General features: G+C 43.5%; 1 protein-coding gene across 6 annotated transcripts in view; it reads right to left on the minus strand.

Annotated features, from left to right (window-relative positions):
- LOC118386948 (nuclear receptor coactivator 1-like) overlaps positions 1-27,290 on the minus strand; it is an 88,154-nt gene that overhangs the window by 52,634 nt on the left and 8,230 nt on the right. For 3 of the 6 annotated variants that reach the window (XM_052523747.1, XM_052523746.1, XM_035774982.2), the window contains one exon: positions 23,566-23,737. The exons of 2 other annotated variants lie outside the window; for them this stretch is intronic. The gene's annotated coding sequence lies outside the window, so the exon portion shown is untranslated. Of the gene's footprint in view, positions 1-14,310; positions 20,470-23,565; positions 23,738-27,290 lie in introns of those variants that run through there. One more of the 6 variants, XM_052523749.1, reaches the window with a different exon arrangement.

Here is a 27,290-nt window from a genome sequence, read left to right on the forward strand (position 1 = left end):
TACTTTCTCTGGTTTTAGTAATTTAAGTTAACACTGAAAGGGTTTTTCCACCCCCAAAATGTATTTCTGACAAGAAAAAAATATATACTATTGTAACCTTATAGATAACGTTCAGATTATCCCATCCAAATCTTATCCTAGATCTGTGGTTAGGGGCAACGATCTGCTCCCGTCCCCTCCAGCGTGATTAGTTATCTGGGACTGTGTTAGCTGCTGTCTGGGTCTAAAACAGGGGTAGGCAAACTACAACCAGATTCACTCTGGCCCGAGTAATAAAAAATAAAATAAAAGGCTATAATTTTTATTTTATTTTTTAAAACTTGTACCCCGTATTCTCCCCAATTTCATGATATCCAAATTGGTAGACGAAGGTCGAGAGCCATGCGTCCCCCGAAACACGACCCTGCCAAGTCGCACTGCTTGCTTAACCTGGTAGCCATCCACAACATAAGGGTGGTCGACATACTAGAAGAGCTGGAGGGCTGTAAATCCTCTTTCCTGCAGGATGTTCTCGATGGAAAGACCTTTGACAGACCCCACGCCATTGACAGAGCACATCGACCTTTAGTTGCAAAACCACAACCCGACTGCCTTTCCAGAGCTATGCAGGTCCGCATGCATTACTTCCAGACCAATGAGAAAATGATTCGTCCCTCCTTCGAAAGAAGACAGCTGAACTACAATGGCACACGGATCCATAGACAACTCTGCAGACCTGGCAAGACGCAGAGCTGCATTGAAAGTTGTGAAATCCAACCTTCACAAGGCAGGAGTCAGATTTGGTCTGATACACCCGGCTAAACTGAGGATTACTTTCCAGGGAACTAGCCACATGTTTGACGACCCACAGTCTGCACCCACTTTCTAACATGGTAGTAGCTATAACTATACAGCCTACTCCTCGCATGCACACATGGTCTGTGACACCGCAGAGCCGCAGTTAAAAACAGTCCGCCTTGCCTGCTCATTGGCTTTGTTAGGATCTATACGTACCATCGGACAGGATTTGTTATTTACGCCAGCTTGTAGACATGAGTAACTTTTGTTTGGACTTTGTTTTGGCCAAAGGCCCAATTATTTGGACAGCCCACTCACCGCATGTGGATTGCTGGCCGCCACGGGACGGAGCCCTCTCTCATTGATGGGAGCGTTATGCACTCTAAGTAGACTATTCATTACCAAACAGAGGTTCTATTGTCATTATCAATGACTGAACAGCCTAAAACCGGATGACATTCCTTGCTCTTTAAGCTGTGACTCGACGTCCATTAAGAATGGGGTGCATACTGCACTGTATTTATTTACATTTTGCAAATTGTTTTTATTTAATTGTTTTTCTTAATCTAATCTATGTGGGTAGGTGTGTGTGTGTGTGTGTGTGTGTGTGTGTGCGCTCGCGCATATGTGAGCGTAATTGCGCTAATGCTTAGGAATATTATTTACAATAGTTATTAGACATTAATAGTTTTCATTCACATGTCCTTCATAGATCTATTTTAGGTATCCCCTTTATTCAATAGGACAGTGAAATATCTATTCTTAAACCCTTAGTTGAGTTCCTGTTAGTAATAGTGACAGAAAACAGTTAGTGTTAGTGACAGAAAACAGGTAATGTTTTTGGGTTACTGCCATTTCGTTTGGGAACTGGCAGAGGTATTTTTTCTCCATTTTATTTTTAAGTTCTATTTTAGTTCAGAGTTATGCAAGCTTCATTTTACTTTATTTTTGAACTTTTGTTTTTACACCCTCTGGGGTAAGTTATTCTCTAATTTTACTGTAACATAAGTGCTTGATTTGAAGCAGCCTCTTGGAATATTCAGGGCAGTGGGCACATAGTCAAGAGTTCTTATAAAGGGAAAGGGTTTCAATTGCTGTGTTACAAGATACTACAGGTCGACCGATTAATCGGAATGGCCGACTAATTATGGCCGATTTCAAGTTTTCATAACAACCGAAATCTGTATTTTTGGATGCCGATTTTTTAAATTGTATTTTTCTATACAACTTTATTTAACGAGGCAAGTCAGTTAAGAACACATTCTTATTTTCAATCATGGCCTAGGAACGGTGGGTTAACTGCCTCATTCAGGGGCAGAATGACAGATTTTTACCTTGTCAGCTCAGGGATTCAATCTTGCAACCTTACGGTTAACTAGTCCAACAATCTAACCACCTGCCTCACGAGGAGCCTGCCTGTTACGTGACTGCAGTAAGAAGCCAAGGTAAGTTGCTAAGCTAGCATTATATATATATTAAACTTAACATTAAATCTATCAATCATAATCACTAGTTAACTACACATGGTTGATGATATTACTAGTTTCTCTAGCGTGTCCTGCGTTGCATATAAAAGATGCGGTGCGCATTCGTGAAAAAGGACCATTGTTGCTCCAACGTGTACCCAACCATAAACAACAATTCCTTTCTTAAAATCAATACACAGAAGTATATATTTTTAAACCTGCATATTTAGCTAAAAGAAAGGTTAGCATGCAATATTAACCAGGTGAAATTGTGTCACTTCTCTTGCGTTCATTGCACGCAGAGTCATGGTATATGCAACAGTTTGGGCCGCCTGGCTCATTCCGAACTAATTTGCCAGAACTTTACGTAATTATGACATAACATTGAAGGTTGTGCAATGTAACAAGAATATTTAGACTTAGGGATGCCATCCGTTAGATAAAATACAGAACGGTTCTGTATTTCACTGAAAGAATAAACGTTTTGTTTTCGAAATGATAGTTTCCGGATTCGACCATATTAATGACCTAAGGCTCGTATTTCTGTGTGTTATTCTGTTATAATTAAGTCTATGATTTGATAGAGAAGTCTGACTGAGCGATGGTAGGCACCAGCAGGCTCGTAAGCATTCATTCAAACAGCAATTTCGTGCGTTTTGCCAGCAGCTCTTCGCAATGCTTCAAGCATTGCGCTGTTTATGACTTCAACCCTATCAACTCCCGAGATTAGGCTGGTGTAACCGATGTGAAATGGCTAGCTAGTTAGCGGGGTGTGCGCTAATAGCGTTTCAATTGGTGACGTCACTTGCTCTGAGACCTTGAAGTAGTGGTTCCCCTTGCTCTGCAAGGGCCGCTGCTTTTGTGGAGCAATGGGTAACGATGCTTCGGGGGTGACTGTTGACGTGTGCAGAGCGTCCCTGGTTCGCGCCCAGGTCGGGGCGAGGGGACGGACGTAAAGTCTATACTGTTACACAAGCAATATCTTTTAGCAGCCCCACTCGACTGTAGAATGGCATACAGAACATGTTGCAGTTTAAAGCATGTTTGTTGCAATTCTACACATTTTGCCATGGGGCAGAGAGAAGATTTAGCGATCGACCATGTTTCTAAAAGTTTAGATATCTGGCCGCTCGACTAACTTACCAATCAAGAAGGGAAAAAAATGCTGTCATGGGATAATTGAGTGACTGACATAACAAGTGTAAAAACTGATGATGCCCAACCAAATCTTGAAATTACACCTTTTGTATTATATAGGGCTGTCAAAGTTAACATGTTATTAACGCGTTACATTTTTATTGCTGATCAATTTTGACGCCATTAAAATCGCATTTCCATTTCTTCACCGCACGGAGTCTTTAAGCACGGACCCTATGGCAGCTGCTATTATGTAGTTAGCGCTGTCTGTCCCTTAAACATCCACAATTTGCTCAGCTTTGAGCAACAATTTTGAAAGAAAACTTACAGAAAGTTCAACCATAAACATATTCTCATGCATTTCTTTAGATAAACAGAAAAACAATTTGTACAGATTTAGATAGCTAGCTAGTTAATGGTAGCATAACTAGCTAACCAAAATCATGTTTACAACGCCATGGCTGAATGGATCTTGATATAACTAACTTCCCACAAAGATTTTAAATCAGAACATCCATTCCATTTAGCATCTGTTTTTTTTTTTTTTAGTTCAGGTCAAAAGATTTAAGCAAATTATCAAAATTCTAGTAATAGCAGCTTGTGACTGGTTCATGTCGAAGTAGCCTAGGCTAGATTTAATAGCCGTATTACATGAGCTCAGACCTGGCTGACATGTTGTTATTGTCTAATGTGGAATTCATAACATTGTTGGACAGGTTTAAAATGCTCTTTGTGTGCCAGTTCTTTTTTCCTGTAGTCAACCCTCCAATCAGATATTGGGAGAACACTCATTTAGAATTCCTGAAGCTGTAACAGTGTGTGTGCATGCTATTAAACTTCAAGAACATTTATAAGAGGGAGCAGGCATACTTAAACATTGGGAGCATTTTGTTTCTGATACAGATTGTGTTTATGTCCGCTACAATCAAAGTATGGTATGCCTGTAACTCAATGCACTGCTTTTTAAAAGGAAAACCTTTCTTTAGAGCCACATTTTTGCAAATTCTAAATGATTAACTACAGAAAATCATGCGATTAATTGCGATAAATCATTTGAAAGCACTAATAGAAGGGCAACTCCCAACAGGAAGTAGAGACCTCAGAGTTACCATTTTTTATTTTTTATCCGTGGGCCTACAAAAGGGGAGGCCACAGGCCGCCAGTTGTCCCTCCCCGATATAGACAGACATATGGGTCACCCCATGAAATGACTGCCTTTTGCATCCCTTTGAAATTTTAGGTATGAAATTGTGCACAAATAGAAATAATATATTATATTAAATGCCCTTTATCCATTTAAAATTGTGGTAATTGGCCTGTATGGATAGGGATCCATTGAAATGTTTCTTACAGAAGAAATATGAAAATGCATAACCATTGTAGCAATTGAAAGTAGAGGTCGACCGATTATGATTTTTCAACGCCGTTACCGATTATTGGAGGACCAAAAAAAGCTGTTAGTGATTAAAAATCGGACAATTTTTATATATATTTGTAATAATGACAATTACAACAATACTGAATGAACACTTATTTTAACTTAATATAATACAGCGATAAAAATCAATTTAGTCTCAAATAAATAATGAAACGTGTTCAATTTGGTTTAAATAATGCAAAAACAAAGTGTTGGAGAAGAAAGTAACAGCGCAATATGTGCAATGTAAAAAAGCTAACGTTTAAGTTCCTTGCTCAGAACATGAGAACATATGAAAGCTGGTGGTTCCTTGTAACATGAGTCTTCAATATTCCCAGGTAAGAAGTCTTAGGTTGTAGTTATTATAGAACTATTTCTCTATACTATTTGTATTTCATAAACCTTTGACTATTGGATGTTCTAATAGGTACTTTAGTATTGCCAGCCTAATCTCGGGAGATGATAGGCTTGAAGTCATAAACAGCGCAATGCTTGAAGCATTGCGAAGAGCTGCTGGCAAACGCAGTTTGAATGAATGCTTACGAGCCTGCTGCCTACCACCGCTCAGTCAGACTGCTCTATCAAATCATAGACTTAATATAATAACACAGAAATGCGAGCCATAGGTCATTAATAAGGTAAAATCCGGAAACTATAATTTCAAAAACAAAACGTTTATTCTTTCAGTGAAATATGGAACCGTTCCGTATTTTATCTAACGGATGGCATCCATAAGTCTAAATATTGCGGTTACATTGCACAACCTTCAATGTCATAATTACGTAAAATTCTGGCAAATTAGTTCGCAACGAGTCAGGTGGCCCAAACTGCTGCATATACCCTGACTCTGTTGCACAGAACGCATGAGAAGCGACAATTTCCCTAGTTAAAGAAATTCATGTTAGCAGGCAATTTAAACTAAATATGCAGGTTTAAAATTATATACTTGTGTATTGATTTTAAGAAAGGAGTTGATGTTTATGGTTAGGTACAACGACAGTGCTTTTTTCGCAAATGCGCTTGTTTAAATGACCTGTTTGGCGAAATAGGTTGTGATTCAATGTTAAATTAACAGGCACCGCATCGATTAAATGCAACGCTGGACAAGCTAGATAAACTAGTAATATCATCAACCATGTGTAGTTTACTAGTGATTATGTTAAGATTGATCGTTTTTTATAAGATACGTTTAATGCTAGCTAGCACCTTACCTTGGCTCCTTGCTGCACTCGCATAACAGGTAGTCAGCCTGCCACGCAGTCTCCTCGTGGAGTGCAAAGTAAATCGGCCATGATCGGTGTCCAAAAATGCCGATTACCGATTGTTATGAAAACTTGAAAATCGACCCTAATTCTTTTTAAAAATCTGCCATTCCGATTAATCGTAAACCTCTAATTGAAAGGGAACAGTTTGGAGAGACAGGAAAAATTATTAAACCAAAAAAGGTGAGTGCACAACAGTTCACCTGAGAAGAATGAATCCAAGTATTACTGTTTTTATATGCATTTTACATGTACTGTACTTTGCCACATTTGTTGATAACAAAATCTGAAAATACTCTGGATACAGTCAGCAACATAAGACGATTCCTGGAAAATGTGGGTTAGGTGCAAAAAGAGAAAAAGGGTTTGAGTGAGAGGACTAACTGGTGTCTCCAAGTGGCCTCTCCAAAGTGTGCACAGTTCCTAAGCACTTTGAATGCACTTTTATTTTTTGCTCTCTTAGCTTTGCCATTGATGAACTAGAGCAAGCACTTGTAGTTGTTTAGATTGGAACACAACCCTGCATCCCTGCCGTCAGACAATTACTGTTGTTTACACAATCAAAAACAGCCCATAATAAATGGCAATCTGGGTCAGTTGGGCATGATTTGACAGCTTGTTCTATTGCCTTACACGACAAAGTTATAAAATAATCTAAGGTGTTCAGAACAACCAAGGGCATGAATCCATGTCATATCAACCACTGTATATCAACCACAGTGATCATAAACGTTGACACTATTAGACATGAGTTTTATGATATGGAAATGTGAAGTGCACATTTGGACTCACAGGTGTTTGGCTTGCTTGTATGACATCAAAGCAGAATTTATTATAATATTCAATGTCTCATCTTTCAAAATACATTGAGTTATCATAAATTTACTGCATTTCCATCAAAAAAAATAGCAAAAGTTGCACAATTATCAGGAGGGATGGGGCAACTTGTCATGCGGTGAATGTCAGTCAAAACCCATACAGAGCTGTCGAGCAGAGCCAGAGCTCTGACTTCATGTATAGCATGTTACTGTACAGCCACGACGTTCCAATTTAGGTGCTCATTAGTGCCCAAATCTTCAACGGGTTATAGGGTAAAGGGTTATAGAGACAACATGGAAAATCAGATTTTTTAATATGAATAAAGACTTGCTAAAGTGAAAAAATATATCATTTTGACATTTCCCTCTGACTTCTAGGAAGCTTTAACCCATCCAAATTCCTCCAAGTTTTCACCACAAAACATTGTAAAGCCATAGTTATTTTGTTGCTTTGACAAAGTCATTATTGAAGATTATTATGTATTTCATGAATCATTAGTAATTAATTTTACTGTAAAACAACATGCCCCTCCCTCATTACATGAACTGAACATTAACTATTCCTTAACAAAACATTTTTTAGATAGTCAAATTATAGTGCAAAAGCAGGGGAGCTTGTTCTAAAATAATTACCAATATTCTGGTGTTTTGTGGTGGAAAAAAAGAGTGCATTAAGTATAACAGGTTACAGGCTAGAAAAGTTTAAACAATTTACATGTTTTAGTGAAGCTTGCTTTCAATTGCAAGCTTGAGCACCCGGTTGCACACAACAAACTTCCCTTCACCATGTCACATGGGGATTTATGGCTGATTTAAGATGTAGTAAGTCAACCCTGTTACTTTATTAGGCACTTAATAAGCACTTAATATAGTAATCTTCTTATTTAACCTCATGAGATGGGAAAAGGGCTTCTTTATTAAGTTGAACATGTGCTCTTTTGACAGAATGTTCAAATTAATTTAAATAAAATGTTACTACTCAAAAGGCCCCCAATTGGTGGAGTTACCAATATAGTCAGATACACACTCCCTCAAGTTGCAAAGACATTACTTAAGATGGCCACTTTACGGTTGACATATTATGTTAATGTTAAATACTTTCAATTCCTCGGTAATGTGCACATACCATTTGGCTATCTATTCTGACATACTGTGAGGTAAGATTCTAATGTATGGCACCATAAAATTGCCACTTTACTGCATATGAGCCAATTATTAACAGCCTCCCCTAAAATGCCCCATATTCAGTACTGCTTGACTAACAGTGTTCTGGTACCGTGCTTGAATAACTTATTCATCTTACAAAAACACACATGGGAGTATATTAATACTGGCAATAGTTTAAAATTGTTCATACATTTACTCTGTCCAACAATACAACTGATGTTTAGGTTCCATTTCCATCAATGACAAGTGAACTATCCCCAGCTTGAGGTGGAGGGTCAGGGTCTGTATTGGGGGGAGACTGACAGTCCAAGCTGCTTAACTACACCCTCGCCCTGGCCCCTTGGCCTAGCCCTCCTCATAAACACATTCCTATATTGAACTCTAAACGGACTAAACTGAAAGCAGGCAAATATAGGCAGAGGCCTGAGGCAAATATACTGTACAGCCACAAATGCTACGACAACAAAGAGAACATGTAGACCATGTAGACCAGACGAGCGTGCACACACACAGCGACCTCTGAAATGGTATTGATGGGTGATTATGTTTAGATAAAAACATTAAAGTGAGATCCAGTTATATATATATATATATACACACAGTGGGGCAAAAAAGTATTTAGTCAGCCACCAATTGTGCAAGTTCTCCCACTTAAAAATATGAGAGGCCTGTAATTTTTCAGCATGACAATGCCACCAGCAATACTGCTCGTTCTGTGCGTGATTTCCTGCAAGACAGGAATGTCAGTGTTCTGCCATGGCCAGCGATCTCAATCCCATTGAGCACGTCTGGGACCTGTTGGATTGAAGGGTGAGGGTGAGGGCTAGGGCCATTCCCCCCAGAAATGTCTGGGAACTTGCAGGTGCCTTTGTGGAAGAGTGGGGTAACATCTCACAGCAAGAACTGGTGAATCTGGTGTCGTCCATGAGGAGGAGATGCACTGCCGCCCCAAATGCTGCTGATGGCCACACCAGATACTGACTTACTTTTGATTTTGACCCCCCCTTTGTTCAGGGACACATTATTCAATTTCTGTTAGTCACATGTCTGTGGAACTTGTTCAGTTTATGTCTCAGTTGTTGAATCTTATGTTCATACAAATATTTACACATAAGTTTGCTGAAAATAAACGCAGTTGACAGTGAGAGGATGTTTCTTTTTTTGCTGAGTTATATATATGACCTACAGTAAGCTCCAAAAGTATTGGGACAGTGACAACTGTTTTTTTTGTTTTGGCTCTGCACTCCAGCAGTTTGTATTTGAAATGATACAATGGTTAAAGGGCAGACTGTCAGTTTTCATTTTAGGTTATTTTCATCCATATCGGGTAAACCGTTTAGAAATGACATTATTTTTTGTACATAGTCCCCCCATTTTCAGGGACCAAAAGTATTGGGACAAATTCACTTATACGTGTATAAAGTTAAGTATTTGGTCCCATATTCCTAGCACATAATGATTAAATCAAGTGTGTGACTCTAAAAACTTATTGGATGCATTTACTTGTTTGTTTTGGTTGTGTGCCCAATAGAAATGAATGGTAAATAACATATTGCGTGCATCATTTTGGAGTCACTTTTATTGAGAGTAAGAATAGAATATGTTTCTAAACACTATTACATTAATGTGGATGCTACTATGATTATGGATAGTCCTGAATGAATCATGAATAATGAGTGAGAAAGTTAGATGCACAAATACCCCCCCCCCCCAAAAAGCTAACCTCCCCTGTTATTGTAATGGTGAGAGGTTAGCGTGTCTTGGGGATATGATATTTGTCCTGCCGAAATGTGAATTTGGTATAGAGGACACAGGGCGGGGTGTCTTGTAAGGATCCGCCGACGGCGAGTGGGAAATCCACCATCGGACAATAAATTAAACGATGTACGATCACGAATATCCTACCAACAGGACATCAAATACTGTAATATCTTACGTGTCACCGAATTGTGGCTGAATGACAACATGGAAAACATTCAGCTGGCGGGATATACGCTGCACCGGCTAGATAGTACTGCACACTCCGGTAAGACCAGACGGGAGGGGGGGGTGTATATTTGTAAACAACAGCTGGTGCACGAAATCTAATGAAGTCTCTAGATTTTGCACACCTGAAGTAGAGCATCTCATGATAAGCTGCAGACCACACTACTTGCCAAGAGAGTTTATCTATTTTTTTCCCCGTACCACCACAGACAGATAGATGCTTGCACAAAGACCGCACTCAGTCAGCTGTACAAGGAAATAAGCAAACAGGAAATCACTCACCCAGAAGTGGCGCTCCTAGTGGCCGGGGACTTTAATGCAGGGAAACAAATCAGTTTTACCTCATTTCTCTCATGTTAAATGCACAACCAGAGCACAAAAAATTCTAGATCACCTTTACTCCATACACAGAGACACGTACAAAGCTCTCCCTTACCATCCCTTTGGCAAATCTGACCATAATTCTATCCCAAAAAAATAGCAAAAATTAAAGCAGGAAGCACCAGTGACTCGGTCTATAAAAAAATGGTCAGATGAAGCAGATGCTAAAATACAGGACTGTTTTGCTAGCACAGACTGGAATATGTTCCCGGGATTCTTCCGATGGCATTGAAGAGTACATCTGTCACTGGCTTTATCAATACGTGCATCGAGGACATCGTGCCCCGAGTGCCTATACATACATACCCCAATCAGAAGCTATGAATTACAGAGAACATTCGCAATGAGCAAAAAGTGTAGAGCTGCTGCTTTCAAGGTGCAGGACTCTAACCCGGAAACTTATAAGAAATCCTGCTATGCCCTCCGACGAACCATCAAACAGGCAAAGCGTCAATACAGGACTAAGATTGACTCGTACTATGCCTGCTCTGATGCTTGTCGGATGTGGCAGAGCCTGCAAACTATTATAGACTACAAAAGGAAGCACAGCCGTGAGCTGCCAAGTGACACGAGTCTACCAGACGAGCTAAATCACTTTATGCTCGCGTCGAGGCAAGCAACACTGAGGCATGCATGAGAACATCAGCTGTTCAGGACAACTATGTGATCACGCTCTCCGTGGCCGATGTGAGTAAGACCTTTAAACAGGTCAACATTAACAAGGCCACTGGGCCAGGCGGATTACCAGGACGTGTGCTCCGTGCTAACCAACTGGCAGGTGTCTTCACTGTCATTTTCAACATGTCCCTGATTTCGTCAATAATACCAACATGCTTTAAGATGACCACCATAGTCCCTGTGCCCAAAAAGGTATCCTGCCTAAATGACTGCAGACTTTGAAATGCTGGTAATGTCTCACATTAACACCATAATCCCCAAAACCCTAGACCCACTCCAATTTGCATACCGCTCAAACAAATGATGCAATCTCTATTGCACTCCACACTGCCCTTTCCCACCTGGACAAAAGGAACACCTGTGTGAGAATGCTATTCATTTATCTACAGCTCAGCGTTAAACAGCATAGTGCCCTCAAATCTCATCACTAAGCTAAGAACCCTGGGACTAAACACCTCCCTCTGCAACTGGATCCTGGACTTCAACGGGCCGCTGTCAGGTGGTGAGGGTAGGTAGCAACATATCTGCCACGCTGATCCTCAACACTGGAGCCCCTCAGGGGTGCGTGCCCAGTCCTCTCCTGTACTCCCTGTTCACCCACAACTGCATGGCCAGGCACGACTCCAAACCATCATTAAGTTTGCAGACGACGCAACAGTGGTAGGCCTGATCATCGACAAGACAGCCTATAGGGAGGAGGTCAGAGGCCAGGTGGTGCCAGAATAACAACATATTCCTCAACATAATCAAGACAAAGGAGATGATTGTGTCCACATCACCAACAAACTAGAATGGTCCAAACACACCAAGACAGTCGTGAAGAGGGCACGACAAAACCTATTCCCCCTCAGGAGACTGAAAGGATTTGGCATAGGTCCTCAAAAGGTTATAGAGCTGCATCACTGCCTGGTACGGCAAATGCTCAGCCTACAACCGCAAGGCATTAGAGGTTAGTGCGTACGGCCCATTACATCACTGCGGCTAAACTGCCTGCCATTCAGGACCTCTACACCAGGCAGTGTCAGAGAAAGGCCCTATAAATTGTCAAAGACCCCTGCCACCCCAGTCATAGACTGTTCTCTCTGCTACAGTACCAGAGCGCCAAGTCTAAGACCAAAAGGCTTCTCAACAGCTTTTACCCCCAACCCATAAGACTCCTGAACAGATAATCAAATGGCTACCCAGACTATTTGCATTGTGTTTACCAACCCCCTCTTTTACACTGCTGCTACTCTGTTTAACATCATCTATGCATAGTCACTTTAACTATACCTACAGGTACATATCAACTCAATTAGCCTGACTAACCCGTGCCACCCACTCTGTACCACCTGTATATAGCCTCTCCTGTTATTCTCACTGTCATTTTACTTATCTATTGTCTCCCTAATACCTATTTTTTTAACTTAATGCCCATTTTTTACTTTACTTTGCACTGTTGGTTAGGGCCTGTAAGTAAGCATTTCACTTTAAGGTCTACACCTGTTGTATTCGGCGCAAGTGGGAAATAAACTTCGATTTGAGCTTTTCATTTTTTATTAATTTGTAAAACTTTCTAAAAACATAATTCAACTTTGGCATTATGGGGTATTGTGTGTAGGCCAGTGACAGAAAATCAAAATTTCATCCATTTTAAATTCAGGCTGTAACACAAAATGTGGAAAAAGTCAAGGCGTGATGAATAGTTTCTAAAGGCGCCGCAGCATAAAATCACACTTAACCTTCACTCTGATTTCAAAAGTACCAAGTCAAACTATCAGTGACGGTAATGATCTCATGCTCGGACACTTCTAGGTTTGTGGCTTATCCTGCCTCTCCACCACATCGCTCTCTGCGTCATTCCCCATAGGCTTTTATCTCTTCCCCTGGGTTCCATGCCGTTCCATATCATCTGCTTTCTCTCAGGGAGATCGCTTAGGCCTACTGTTTGTTATGGTTAGCTGTCCCTCGCCATCGCCACAACAGGCCCGCGGCCCTACTTCCTGTAATCGAGCCCAGATAACACACGCTGTGGCGAGTTCACTCAGTCACTCGGTTATCCATCTCCTAGCCTCGAGACAATGGGCAAATCACACTGCTCCATGCCAGTGTGCCACCACACCACTCCACTTTAAAAGGAAGATGTCATTTCCATGAGGTTTGTGGCTGAGCGGAGCCACTAAGCTAAAACATCCTGACCTGTCTGTCTGACTGACTGTGTCGGTCTGCCCATAGGGCCACAGCTGAAATGCTCTCTCAGTTACACAACATGGGGCATGGTGGCACCTGTCACAAACCACTAAGCTCAAAGATATGTTGTTTTCTCTCTTACGAACACTAGGCTGCTTTTGACGGGCTATTACGTAAAGCCTATGTTCCTCAAGTGAGTACATAGGAAGACTGATTTGTAGGCTCTGTGTCCTATTTATTCCTTTTCTTAAGTCAACATGGTCTATAACTTCAGGCTATAAGCCCATCTTTGAGATTGGCTTGTTAAAATAAGGCAACAACTCAAGCTGTGCCCTGAAATGCCCTTTCTAAACTCTCCTATTCATTCTTACTATGACCCATTTTAAAATGTTGGGTTTTAACACTCCCTAATGAAAGCTAAGCCACTTTACAAATCAGTTCCCCCTTGAATTACAATTTGCCATTTTCAAGTTCAGCTACACCGTGTAAAATTCCTTTCACAATCAATGATCGCCAGGGTGACGGTGTTGTACGTATAAGAGAAGTCACAATGTAGCCCAAAGATGTACATTTAAAGAAAGCACTATAATTAGGTGGATAAATCATAAGTATGTAATGCATAGGCTATGACTTGACTAAATAACATCTCGGAATTTGATTTACATGACAAAAATGCAGCACATGTGACAGCCCCTGAGACCACATGGTCAGGGGGAGTGCTGAGCATAAACTTAACATGCTGTGGAGTGGAGAGAAGAAAAGCTAAAAACAAGGTGTGTTTAAAGACTCACTGAGTAACCTCTGCAAATCCCTCTCCCCACCTAAAGCTGATGGTGGCTGAGAAACTAAACACACCTCAGCCAAGAGTGCAGGCACTTACAACAAGACTCTGCAAAACACGTAGCTACCTATTCACTCATTCCCAAACACAAATAGCCAGACCCCCCCGGTAAACACACCACAGTAACCTGAAGGTAAACAACTAGCTCAAGTCAAAAGGAGAAGGAGAGAGAAATTAAGATAAAAAGTGACCCAGTAAGAAATACACGCACCTGAAGCCCAGCTCAGCCTAGCGTTGGCCTGTATGTGTGAGACGTAAAGTCAGTCAGAGGAACACGCAGGTGCCAGGCAGCAGCCTCAACGAGTGGGCTGAGAGCAGAAGAAGTAGCTGCAGTCCAGAGACAGAGCACTAACTCCTCTGACAGGGTTCTGGGAGAAGCAGAACACCGCCAAGAGCTTTCCATTCCACAGGCAGGCTTGCGCCCTCTCCTTTTTCCTGCACTCGCTTTCAGCGAGCTCTTCTGATCTCGCACATTTGATCACGCGGAGGTACTCTAATCACCTCCCTCACAGACAGAAAAGAAACGTATGGCACTGAGAGGACAGCCCATCACAGAGAGAAATAGAGGGGGGTGGTTATGAAATCAGTCCCCCAGGCACTGTGAATAGAGAAAGGGAGACTGTGTGGCAGTGAGAGGACAGCTCAATGAGAGACCCCTCGTGGAGGAGCCTTGGGGAGCTTAGCAGCGAGCACGCTTTAGGAAAGGACGTCCCGCATGCTTTACGGCACACAGGACTACCCCCTCTCTCCCTGGCAGAAATGGTTTGCTCCATGAGAAGCTGCTCAGTCACTGTTGCAGAGTTCCTCCCCCCTGAAATATAGTACACAACAGGAGAATGTATACAGTTCTCCTGAAAGCACGAACACAGGCCTAACTGGGTCTGTGCTGCATGACTCAATGCACCGCTTTATCTTCACTGTACTGTATTTGGAATGCTTTGCAACCGGAATTCAAATTACAGCAGTCATCAAAACAGAGGCAATTGTAGAATTAAGGCACATCCACATATGTTGTGTGAAATGTCCAAGCGTGGGTCAGTACAGTAAGATAGAGGCAGAGACACAGATTGTGTCATTTAAAAAAAGCTACAGTATACAGACAGAATGCCAACCATTCTGTGTTTGTTTCACGCCTCATTTGGCTACATCTCCATAGAAAGACAGACACACCCCCCCACCACTCGTCACATTACCAATCTGATCCTCATCATTGTCGCTAGAGCCGCACATCGGCCTCCTGCGTTTGTTTCAGTCTGAAAGGCCGGTCCGGGTTGGGTCAGAGCTGGCCCTTCACCACTCACCAGACCCCCGGGTCTCATGTTTCCCTCTCACAGGCCCTCATTCTTCAGATAGTCATCCTCATATCAGCCTACCTGGCTGTCAGGAAAACGTCAATGGGTCATGGGTATAGTGCCATGCTGCTCTGTGCAGCAGCATGTATGTGTAGCGATAGGCCGTAAATCGCTCCCCGCAGGCTCCAGCTAGGTGAACCAGGTGGTAGCTATGCCTACGTGATTACCCCTACCTACAGCTGGGGCGGATATATGGACAGCCTCAGGAACAGGGAAACCAGAAAGGCCCCCTGCCCCTCTCAGAGTATTGTTCCACACTCTCACTGTTTACACCCCGATTTAGGATGTTTACACAGAGGAGGAAATGGCCCAGTGCAGTCAGACCTCTACAGCACTGGAACAGTCCTCTCCTCTCCTCAGGCTCCTAGCAGTGAGGCCCAGCCTAGGATACGACAGTACAGCAGCCTGTCTGCCAGAATGGCTAGGGGCCACAGCCAAAGTTGTGGCTACAGTTCTGGTTGGCTGAGGCTTATGGCCGGGGATGATGTAACATATTATGCTTGGCTACAGCTTATGGATAATGGCACAGATTATGGCTATGGTTATTGTAACAGTTGTGGCTGGGGAATGGGCGTGGGTTAGGGCTTAAGGCAATGGCAGTAGCGTGAAGGGACACTTTTATGGCTTATGGCACCACTTAAAACTGCCGTTATGGCTTTACAGACACTTAAGGCAACAGTTATGACTACTGTTATGGCAACAGCTAGTACAGCTAAAATATGGTACCAATTACGGCTAAGGAATTGGATACGGTGCGACTATTTCTAAACTTTGACAGCCCGATGTAAAGTTATGGCTTCAAACCTTTTTACATAACAGGATCCCTGCAGTACAGAACAAGTGCATCAGAGGCACATATCATGCACTCGCTCTATGATAACAGGCCAGGTATACAAGCAGCAATGCGCAGTCCCACTGACTTAATGATCCCTCTTAGCTCGATGATGATGAGACGATAAGAAGCTCATCCATACAATGCTCAGATCCTTGTCAGACATCTGGTGAGCTGTGAGTGTGACCCGCTAGGTGATTAGAGTAGAGAGTTCTGCCGTGGTGTGAGACTAGGAGCAGTTTTGAAGACAGACATACGCACACACGTGGAGCAGCAGGGCGGGGGTGAGAAGTCACGGGCCTGAGGTGCAAACTGAGGCAGATGTACTGTGTGTGTGTGACATCTCACACTGTTTCACTAGCACTATAGCCCTCAGAGAAAAACTCATGAAACTACCATTTGGGCTGAACTAATTGGCTCTTTTAAAATTTGACTGAGGACCCATTAAAACGCTGACAGGGACAGACTCATTTCATGGTGAGGCAGCGAAGAGACATTGTCCACTAACTCAGCCACTTTTCTAATCAACTCAGAAGACTGTATTGATTCATTAATTGATTTAAATAGGGAAATTCTGTTGACCCAACCCATGGTCATGAATGTGTAGACAGTACTCTTCACACTCTTTAGTTATTGTTGATGCACTTAGCCTAGATGTAGGTTTCAGCCAAGCTTCAGTTGGGATTTTCTTTTTTTTAAGGGGGAACTCTTTTTGCTAGAATTGTTTTGGAATGTTGCCTTGGAAACCCTGAAAAAATAGATAGCTTACCTCAAAATCCAATAAATTATGGGGTGGGGTTGTTAACCTATAGGGAGTAACAGTATTAACACTAATATCATACCCTGTACTTACCTATACTTAGCTACAGTTTAACAGTAGAAAATAATTGCCGCACCTCCAGAAACTGTATTTGAACTGTGACAACATTCACTTTGTTTTGTCTTTGTACAGCTGTCAAATTACCAATCACACTTGGGTCAAAAGTGCACATGAGCAACCGTGGCAGGAGAGTTTCAATAGCAGGTATGCATGTACCACAAAGCCTACTTCATAATGAACCAGTTTTCTAAAAAGGACTGTGTTTGCTATGCTAAAAGTAGACCTTCATGATTTAAGGTTCAAATGAAATACAAGACAGCACTTAAACCATACAAAGATTATGTAATCAAGTTGTGTTAAATACATAATCACTGTTAATGTAAACGTCATATGACGTAATTTACCTTGGTGTTATTCTAACGTAAAAATACCATAATATAAAGTTACACAAATGATTGTTATGCACCCAACATACAGTAATTGACTCAGTAGATTTCATTGCGTAGTACCATACAGTAGATGAGAGGGAACGATACTGCGTAGGCTGGGTCAATTTCACATTTCCATGGCAACAGCTGAGGGGCTGTTAACTACCAAAACACAGCTAATTTGTGTGTGTGTTGGGGGGGGTTCAACCTGAGTGTTTTTCAAACCCCCTCACCCCTTCTCACGCAGCATCGGCACCTCAGGTAATAATAATCAGACATTCAATCTGTGAAACGCCCAATCTACACACTGGCCTCCGTAGCAACATCAAGCCCCTGCTCCCCCTTCTCGACCGGTCACCCAGCTTTTGTACAGGAGGTAATATTAGCAGGTATTATTTTATATTAGATTGGAGTCATTTCTACACTGGAAAAAAGTGTTGGTCCCGTGTTTCATAACCTGAAATAAAAAATCCCAGACATTTTCCCATATGCACAAAAAGATTATTTTTCTCAAATGTTGTGCACAAATTTGTTTACATACCTGTTAGTGAGCACTTCTCCTTTGCCAAAATAATCCATCCACCTGACAAGTGTGGCATCTCAAGAAGCTGATTAAACAGCATGATCATTACACAGGTGCACCATGTGCTGGGGACAGTAAAAGGTCACTCTACAAATGTCACAGATTGGTGTGATTGGCATGCTGAATGCAGGAATCGCCACCAGAGCGGTTCCCAGAGAATGTAATGTTTCTCTACCATAGGCCGCCTCCAACATTGTTTTAGAGAATTTGGCAATACGTTCAACCAGCCTTATAACAGCAGACCATATGCAACCACGCCAGCCCAGGACCTCCACATCTGGCTTCGTCACCTGCAGGATGGTCTGAGACCAGCTACCCGGGCAGCTGATGAAACTGTGGGTTTGCACAACTGAAGAAGTCAACAACGCAGCCACTGCCAGCTAGCCTACTTCAGCAGTACTGTATCATTTTAATCATTTTAGTCAATAAGATTCTTAAGATTCTTGCTACGTAAGCTTAACTTTCTGAACATTCGAGACGTGTAGTCCACTTGTCATTCCAATCTCCTTGCATTAGCGTAGCCTCTTCTGTAGCCTGTCAACTATGTGTCTGTCTATCCCTGTTATCTCCTCTCTGCACAGACCATACAAACGCTCCACACCGCGTGGCCGCTGCCACCCTAATCTGGTGATCCCAGCGCGCACGACCCACGTGGAGTTCCAGGTCTCCGGTAGCCTCTGGAACTGCCGATCTGCGGCCAACAAGGCAGAGTTCATCTCAGCCTATGCCTCCCTGCAGTCCCTCGACTTCTTGGCACTGACGGAAACATGGATCACCACAGATAACACTGCTACTCCTACTGCTCTCTCTTCGTCCGCCCACGTGTTCTCGCACACCCCGAGAGCTTCTGGTCAGCGGGGTGGTGGCACCGGGATCCTCATCTCTCCCAAGTGGTCATTCTCTCTTTCTCCCCTTACCCATCTGTCTATCGCCTCCTTTGAATTTCATGCTGTCACAGTTACCAGCCCTTTCAAGCTTAACATCCTTATCATTTATCGCCCTCCAGGTCCCCTCGGAGAGTTCATCAATGAGCTTGATGTCTTGATAAGCTCCTTTCCTGAGGACGGCTCACCTCTCACAGTTCTGGGCGACTTTAACCTCCCCACGTCTACCTTTGACTCATTCCTCTCTGCCTCCTTCTTTCCACTCCTTTCCTCTTTTGACCTCACCCTCTCACCTTCCCCCCCTACTCACAAGGCAGGCAATACGCTCGACCTCATCTTTACTAGATGCTGTTCTTCCACTAACCTCATTGCAACTCCCCTCCAAGTCTCCGACCACTACCTTGTATCCTTTCCCCCTCTCGCTCTCATCCAACACTTCCCACACTGCCCCTACTCGGATGGTATCGCGCCGTCCCAACCTTCGCTCTCTCTCCCCCGCTACTCTCTCCTCTTCCATCCTATCATCTCTTCCCTCTGCTCAAACCTTCTCCAACCTATCTCCTGATTCTGCCTCCTCAACCCTCCTCTCCTCCCTTTCTGCATCCTTTGACTCTCTATGTCCCCTATCTTCCAGGCCGGCTCGGTCCTCCCCTCCCGCTCCGTGGCTCGACGACTCATTGCGAGCTCACAGAACAGGGCTCCGGGCAGCCGAGCGGAAATGGAGGAAAACTCGCCTCCCTGCGGACCTGGCATCCTTTCGCTCCCTCCTCTCTACATTTTCCTCCTCTGTCTCTGCTGCTAAAGCCACTTTCTACCACTCTAAATTCCAAGCATCTGCCTCTAACCCTAGGAAGCTCTTTGCCACCTTCTCCTCCCTCCTGAATCCTCCTCCTCCCTCTCTGCAGATGACTTCGTCAACCATTTTGAAAAGAAGGTCGACGACATCCGATCCTCGTTTGCTAAGTCAAACGACACCGCTGGTTCTGCTCACACTGCCCTACCCTGTGCTCTGACCTCTTTCTCCCCTCTCTCTCCAGATGAAATCTCGCGTCTTGTGACGGCCGGCCGCCCAACAACCTGCCCGCTCGACCCTATCCCCTCCTCTCTTCTCCAGACCATTTCCGGAGACCTTCTCCCTTACCTCACCTCGCTCATCAACTCATCCCTGACCGCTGGCTACGTCCCTTCCGTCTTCAAGAGAGCGAGAGTTGCACCCCTTTGAAAAAACCTACACTCGATCCCTCCGATGTCAACAACTACAGACCAGTATCCCTTCTTTCTTTTCTCTCCAAAACTCTTGAACGTGCCGTCCTTGGCCAGCTCTCCCGCTATCTCTCTCAGAATGACCTTCTTGATCCAAATCAGTCAGGTTTCAAGACTAGTCATTCAACTGAGACTGCTCTTCTCTGTATCACGGAGGCGCTCCGCACTGCTAAAGCTAACTCTCTCTCCTCTGCTCTCATCCTTCTAGACCTATCGGCTGCCTTCGATACTGTGAACCATCAGATCCTCCTCTCCACCCTCTCCCGAGTTGGGCATCTCCGGCGCGGCCCACACTTGGATTGCGTCCTACCTGACAGGTCGCTCCTACCAGGTGGCGTGGCGAGAATCTGTCTCCTCACCACGCGCTCTCACCACTGGTGTCCCCCAGGGCTCTGTTCTAGGCCCTCTCCTATTCTCGCTATACACCAAGTCACTTGGCTCTGTCATAACCTCACATGGTCTCTCCTATCATTGCTATGCAGACGACACACAATTAATCTTCTCCTTTCCCCCTTCTGATGACCAGGTGGCGAATCGCATCTCTGCATGTCTGGCAGACATATCAGTGTGGATGACGGATCACCACCTCAAGCTGAACCTCGGCAAGACGGAGCTGCTCTTCCTCCCGGGAAGGACTGCCCGTTCCATGATCTCGCCATCACGGTTGACAACTCCATTGTGTCCTCCTCCCAGAGCGCTAAGAACCTTGGCGTGATCCTGGACAACACCCTGTCGTTCTCAACTAACATCAAGGCGGTGGCCCGTTCCTGTAGGTTCATGCTCTACAACATCCGCAGAGTACGACCCTGCCTCACACAGGAAGCGGCGCAGGTCCTAATCCAGGCACTTGTCATCTCCCGTCTGGATTACTGCAACTCGCTGTTGGCTGGGCTCCCTGCCTGTGCCATTAAACCCCTACAACTCATCCAGAACGCCGCAGCCCGTCTGGTGTTCAACCTTCCCAAGTTCTCTCACGTCACCCCGCTCCTCCGCTCTCTCCACTGGCTTCCAGTTGAAGCTCGCATCCGCTACAAGACCATGGTGCTTGCCTACGGAGCTGTGAGGGGAACGGCACCTCAGTACCTCCAGGCTCTGATCAGGCCCTACACCCAAACAAGGGCACTGCGTTCATCCACCTCTGGCCTGCTCGCCTCCTTACCACTGAGGAAGTACAGTTCCCGCTCAGCCCAGTCAAAACTGTTCGCTGCTCTGGCTCCCCAATGGTGGAACACACTCCCTCACGACGCCAGGACAGCGGAGTCAATCACCACCTTCCGGAGACACCTGAAACCCCACCTCTTTAAGGAATACCTAGGATAGGATAAAGTAATCCTTCTCACCCCCCCCCCCCTTAAAAGATTTAGATGCACTATTGTAAAGTGGCTGTTCCACTGGATGTCATAAGGTGAATGCACCAATTTGTAAGTCGCTCTGGATAAGAGCGTCTGCTAAATGACTTAAATGTAATGTAAATGTAAGAATTTCTGCATAAACTGTCAGAAACCGTCTCGGGGACATTCATCTGCGTGGTCGTCGTTCTCACCAGGGCATTGTAACCGACTTCAGTAGGAAAATGCTCACCTTCAATGGCCACTGGCATGCTGAAGAAGTGTGCCCTTCACAGATGAATCCCGGTTTCAACTGTACAGGGCAGATGACAGATGTGTGGACGAGCGTTTTGCAGGTGTCAACATTGTGAACAGAGTGCCCCATGGTGGCGGTGGGGTCATGGTATGGACAGGCATAATCTAAGGACAATGAACACATTTTATTGATGGCAATTTCAATGCACAGAGATACTGTGAGGAATTCCTGAGGTCCATTGTTGTCATTCATCCTCCCCCATCACCTCATGTTTCAGCATGATAATGCACGGCCCCATGTCACAAGGATCTGTACACCATCTCTGGAAGCTGAAAAAGTCCCAGTTTTTCTATGACCTACATACTCACCAGACATGTCACCCATTGAGCATGTTTGGGATGCTCTGGATCAACATGTACAACAGCATGTTCCAGTTCCCAACAATATTCAGAAACTTCACATAGCCATTGAATAAGAGTGGGACAATATTCCACAGGCCACAATCAACAGCCTGATCAACTCTATGTGAAGGAGATGTCATGCTGCATGAGGTAAATGGTGGTCACCAGATACTGACTGGGTTTCTGAACCACTTCCCTACTATTTAAAAAATAAAAAAATAGCTAATCAATAGATGCATATTTGTATTCCTAGTCATGTGAAATACATGGATTAGGGCCTAATGAATTTATTTGACTGATTTACTTATATGAACTGTAACTCAGTAAAATCTTTACAATTATTGCATGTTGCGTTTATACTTCTGTTCAGTGTAATTAAAAAAACAACGGCAACAGCAGAAGTAGAAAAAGACCTCTACGACTGAACGGTCAAAACCACGGTAAACAACTCAACAATCGAGAGATGGAATGCTGATTGGGTGGGGGTCAAGACCACTCAAGATCGTGCCACCACAATGTTCTGCAAAGCTTTCTGCGAAACTCCAGTACCTTTGACATGCAAGAGCTTTCACAAGCTTTTGCAGAAAATGTTTTCTAGGTAGGCCAAGTTCGGTTTAGTGATCGCAAATGAAAATGCCCTGGAAATGCCTCAAAATGCCCCCGAAAATGAGTTCACAAGGTCAAAAAAATGCCATTGGAAAAAGGTTTATTTCCTATCCTGTATGGAGCATGACTCCTATCAGCATATCCTAGTTTGGTTGATTCTGTGCTACAGAATTGTGATTACATGCGACAGGCAGCAGCATATATAGATAGATACAAGCCCCATCTGTGTTGTGTTGTTCCTGCACTGAACACTCCCTGTATGGACAAGGGGTTTAGCAGCACAATGACCTGACCTGTCTCTCTTTGTCCCCCTTACTCATCTGTAAGGACTGGCTACCAGGGTGTAAACAATGTAACAGTGACAAAGTCAGTCTAGTCAGGTTTCTGCAATATTGTTCTATTAACTTCCTAATGATCACAGCTAGAAAAAAAGAGATCATACCGAGGACATTTTGAAGTATTAATATTCACTCTTTCAGCACGCTGTGTGTGTGTGTGTGTGGGGGGGTTTGAAGAGGGTCAGATGAATAAGCTAATTGATCAATCAATCCAATATGTCTACGAATTCATGATAAACCAGGCCTTTATCCAGAGAAAGCTAGTTAAAGGGACAGGCGAGGAATCGCGCCTATGTAGCAAAAAGATAGGCCGGAACCAGGGGATGCAATTGAGGTAAGTACAGTATATAAGGGGAAGAAGGCGGTCACAATTACTTGATCTAGGGCTCCAGAGGGTGACTCATGGGGGGGGGGGCTGCTGTTGTGGTGGTCCTCTGTTCTGAGGGGGGTGGTGGGGGCGGGTAGGATCCAGGAGAGGGGGCTATGGCGCCAAGGCCTCCCAGTCATGCAGCACCATCCCACTGGGGGAGAAGGTTGCGAGCAGGACCTCGAAAGAGAAGAGAGAGAGACTTTAGTGTTTAGTGGAAGACCATCTGGGACAGGCTGACTAGATGAACGATGCTTACTGGTCCACCATGCATGGCAGCTGCTCAAGCCTTCAGCCAGTGGCGCCGTTCACAGGAGCAAGCGCCATGTACCGCATCGCTTGCAAAATGGCTTGCGTTTAGCCCCCCCTTCTCCCATAGAGGTCTATTAGACATTCACCGCTTACGGTGGCACGTTTGTGACTATATATGTTAGCAGCCTATAGCCTACAGCTCATCCCTGAGGAAATATGACATCACTGACAGGCAATACATTGCTCTCCATCTGCCCTGCTGAAGTAAAACCAACCAGACTTTTCAACAAATAGGCTAATAGATGCTCTATTAGAATAAAATTGAGCCTAAAGGAGTGACAACACACCCGCTACAAAACCGTCTCCAGACACAAGAGGCATGATGCAGCAGGCCGTTAACACTGACTGATGTTCCTCTAGCACGTCACCTGCTACAACATCCTGTACTTTGAACTTTGGGGGTGAGATTTTCACTACCGTTTCTCAAATCTGTTTCAAATGACTCCTGAGGGCACAGATCCAGTCAGCAGATGCTACTGTATGTGAGAAAAAAAAAATGTTTTCTTCACCACAACAAGTTAAAGGGAGGCCCATGGGAGTCAGTCACACTGCCTGCCAAACCACAGACAAGCATCTCACTCCCACTGTACAAACGGTTGTCTCAGTTCTCTTCCTAGCATACCCCGATAAAATAATTAATGGGACACTGGGATCTGGTTATTCAGCTCAAAATCAGTGAATGCGCCACAGCGCTCTCTTCCCTCTCACTCTATTTCCTTCCCTACCCCCACAAATTCACACAGCCTGCTGCACAAGCTTTTTTCCAGGGAGAGGAGAATGTAGGTCAGCTCTCTGACTGCTGTGGAGGCACAGCTGAGCACCCGTTCCATTCCTCTCCACCACACACACACAAATCTGATCATCCTCACAAGGTTTTAGATCTTGCTTGTCCATTAAAACCACCAATGTAAAATCAATCTTACCATTTCATCACTATAATACTACCAAAATCATTTAGCCTATATGAAGCTTTCGCCTTTTAACCCATGCACACTAATGCAGGTGCCTTGGGTTAAAAAAACAAATTCCTCACTAAGCTTGTGAAAAGGAATGCTTTAAACATGACTACACTGAAAAGGCTGTCGAGAATGGTTGTGCTTAAATTGACATTTTAGGCAAATCATAAAAGATCTGGTCTGATTTAGCTCCCACTACATTATGAATATGCTTTAATATTAAAGGGGCAGTCAGAGGTTACTACATCTATTTTGGGACTAATAGATTAAAGATATGAACCCATGGATTCTTAAAGAATATAACTTAGAAATGTCTCTTGAGCTTAGTAGATCTGTCGTACCCCATCAGAAACCAAAATATGCTTGTTTAACTCCAATGTTTGTAAACAAAGTAAACGTTTGTTTACAAAAAAAAACACTGTATAGCCCCAAAACATGGTCAAAACTATAATTTTGATATCATGGTCAGTCCTTGCATCCATAGCTCTGTATATGAGAGTGGTGATACTTCTCCAGCCCCATCCCTCAGCTTGTCACCGAAACAGGGGTCAGGGAGTCACTTTGTTATTGTTTCAACTGCTGATTGACACTTTAAGCCTACAAATCAAAATGATGTCACAAACAGTTCAAGATGAATCTATCCAAACCCTGACCATCTTCCCCTCTTTTATGACACAGGGAAATACAATAACAATGTGTCAGTCAAGTCTCCCTCTTCTGAGAAATGCTCAAATCAAGGCCATGGTCATATAAATTCATCTGCTACTGTGCTAGAATGTTGCAGGTAACAAGGTTGTGGATTCTTGTGACATTGTTTATTACCCAAACCCACCGTCCTAATGAGTGTGATACATTTCTTACTCTCTTTCAGCAAGAGGAAATAAATCCAGACGGGGGAAATAAAGACTATTAAGATTTGATAAAGGAGTGCAAACTAGTAGTCAAATATGACCTATTTGTTCCGGAGCTTGATAGCAGTGCGACAAACAAAAGCAAATGAAACTGCTGGTGAAGAGAGTACCAACTTTGACCTGCATAGCTGAGGCCTGATTGCATTGACTTCAGTCTTTTGACCAATCACATCAGATCTTTTCACATTAGATATTTGTCAGAGCTGATCTAATTGGTCAAAAGACCAATTAGTGAGGGGGGAAAAAAAATCAGAATTAGGCTACACAGCCAACGAGGCCTAGGCAAGTAGCCTATAGCATATACACACACTTTTTGCTCAGCCTATCCTAACTGCACTGCATTTACAACCAAAGATGTGCATAAAGAACCCCAAATTAAAATATGGATTCTTAAGCTAATAAGAATTCAATACATTTCCTTGGGGATAATGAAGAGGATATGCATTCTATAGAAAATAATGAACGATGAGGAAGGTGTGTTCTACAACACGCTAGTAGAGTAGAACTAACCTTCCACGGAGTTGCCTTATTTTCCAGAGAACGCATAGAGCCACGAGTTGATTATCCCTTTTATACCATGGCTATAATTTAACGCATTTGTCGCTATAAATGTGTTCAACACCCACTGAAGTAGCTAGCAAGTTTGTTGATTCAATATGTTCGATTTTAAAGGTTATTTGAGTCTATTCTTCCTTCCTTTAATTTTTTTTAAAAAATGCATCTAGAAATCAACACAGCTGAACAAATCCCAATACAATGTAACATTTGAAAGTATATAAAAAACTTTTTTTTAAGTAGCGAGTAAGTTCACTAGATAGCGACAGTAGTTGCATTGATAACCAAACATACTTGCTAGTTTAGCTAACCAAACCATCAGTCCTAGCTTGCTATTATAAAAACCTGATTCAACAATGCCAATGTTTTCAATTTGACTTTTGCTTTCAAAAGCAGCTCAAACATAAAAATGAACCATAGCCATTGAATTCTACCATGCAAAAACAGCCCCACAGTGGAGGTGTCATAATACCCATAAAAACTAGCGGTCAAACAGGGACATGCTTCCAATCATTTTGCCACCATTCATTTTTCCCATAGGGAACTTTAGAAACACTTAAAATAAGGGCTGTGTTTCATGTACGCTAACCCTGGCGAGACGTTTTGCTAACCATGTAAATCTCTAGGACAGGGTGACTTATCAAATTATTTGGCTCCATTTACTCAAAGAATCGAAAATGCTAATTAGAATCAAAGTATACATCATGCAAAACTACAAATCCCAGCAGGATCCGGCACGCCACCCCAACTGACACCTTTGGGAAGGTGAACGGAAAGGCTCTGGAGCAACAAACCGCCCTTGCTGTCTCTGCCTGGCCGGTTTCCCTCTTTCCACTGGGATTCTCTGCCTCTAACCCTATTACAGGGGCTGAGTCACTGGCTTACTGGGGCTCTCTCATACTGTCCCTGGGAGGGGTGCGTCACCTGAGTGGGTTGAGTCACTGATGTGGTCATCCTGTCTGGGTTGGCGCCCCCCCTTGGGTTGTGCCGTGGCGGAGA

Source organism: Oncorhynchus keta, chromosome 8 (genome assembly GCF_023373465.1).
Source record: "Oncorhynchus keta strain PuntledgeMale-10-30-2019 chromosome 8, Oket_V2, whole genome shotgun sequence".
Lineage (NCBI taxonomy): Eukaryota > Metazoa > Chordata > Actinopteri > Salmoniformes > Salmonidae > Oncorhynchus > Oncorhynchus keta.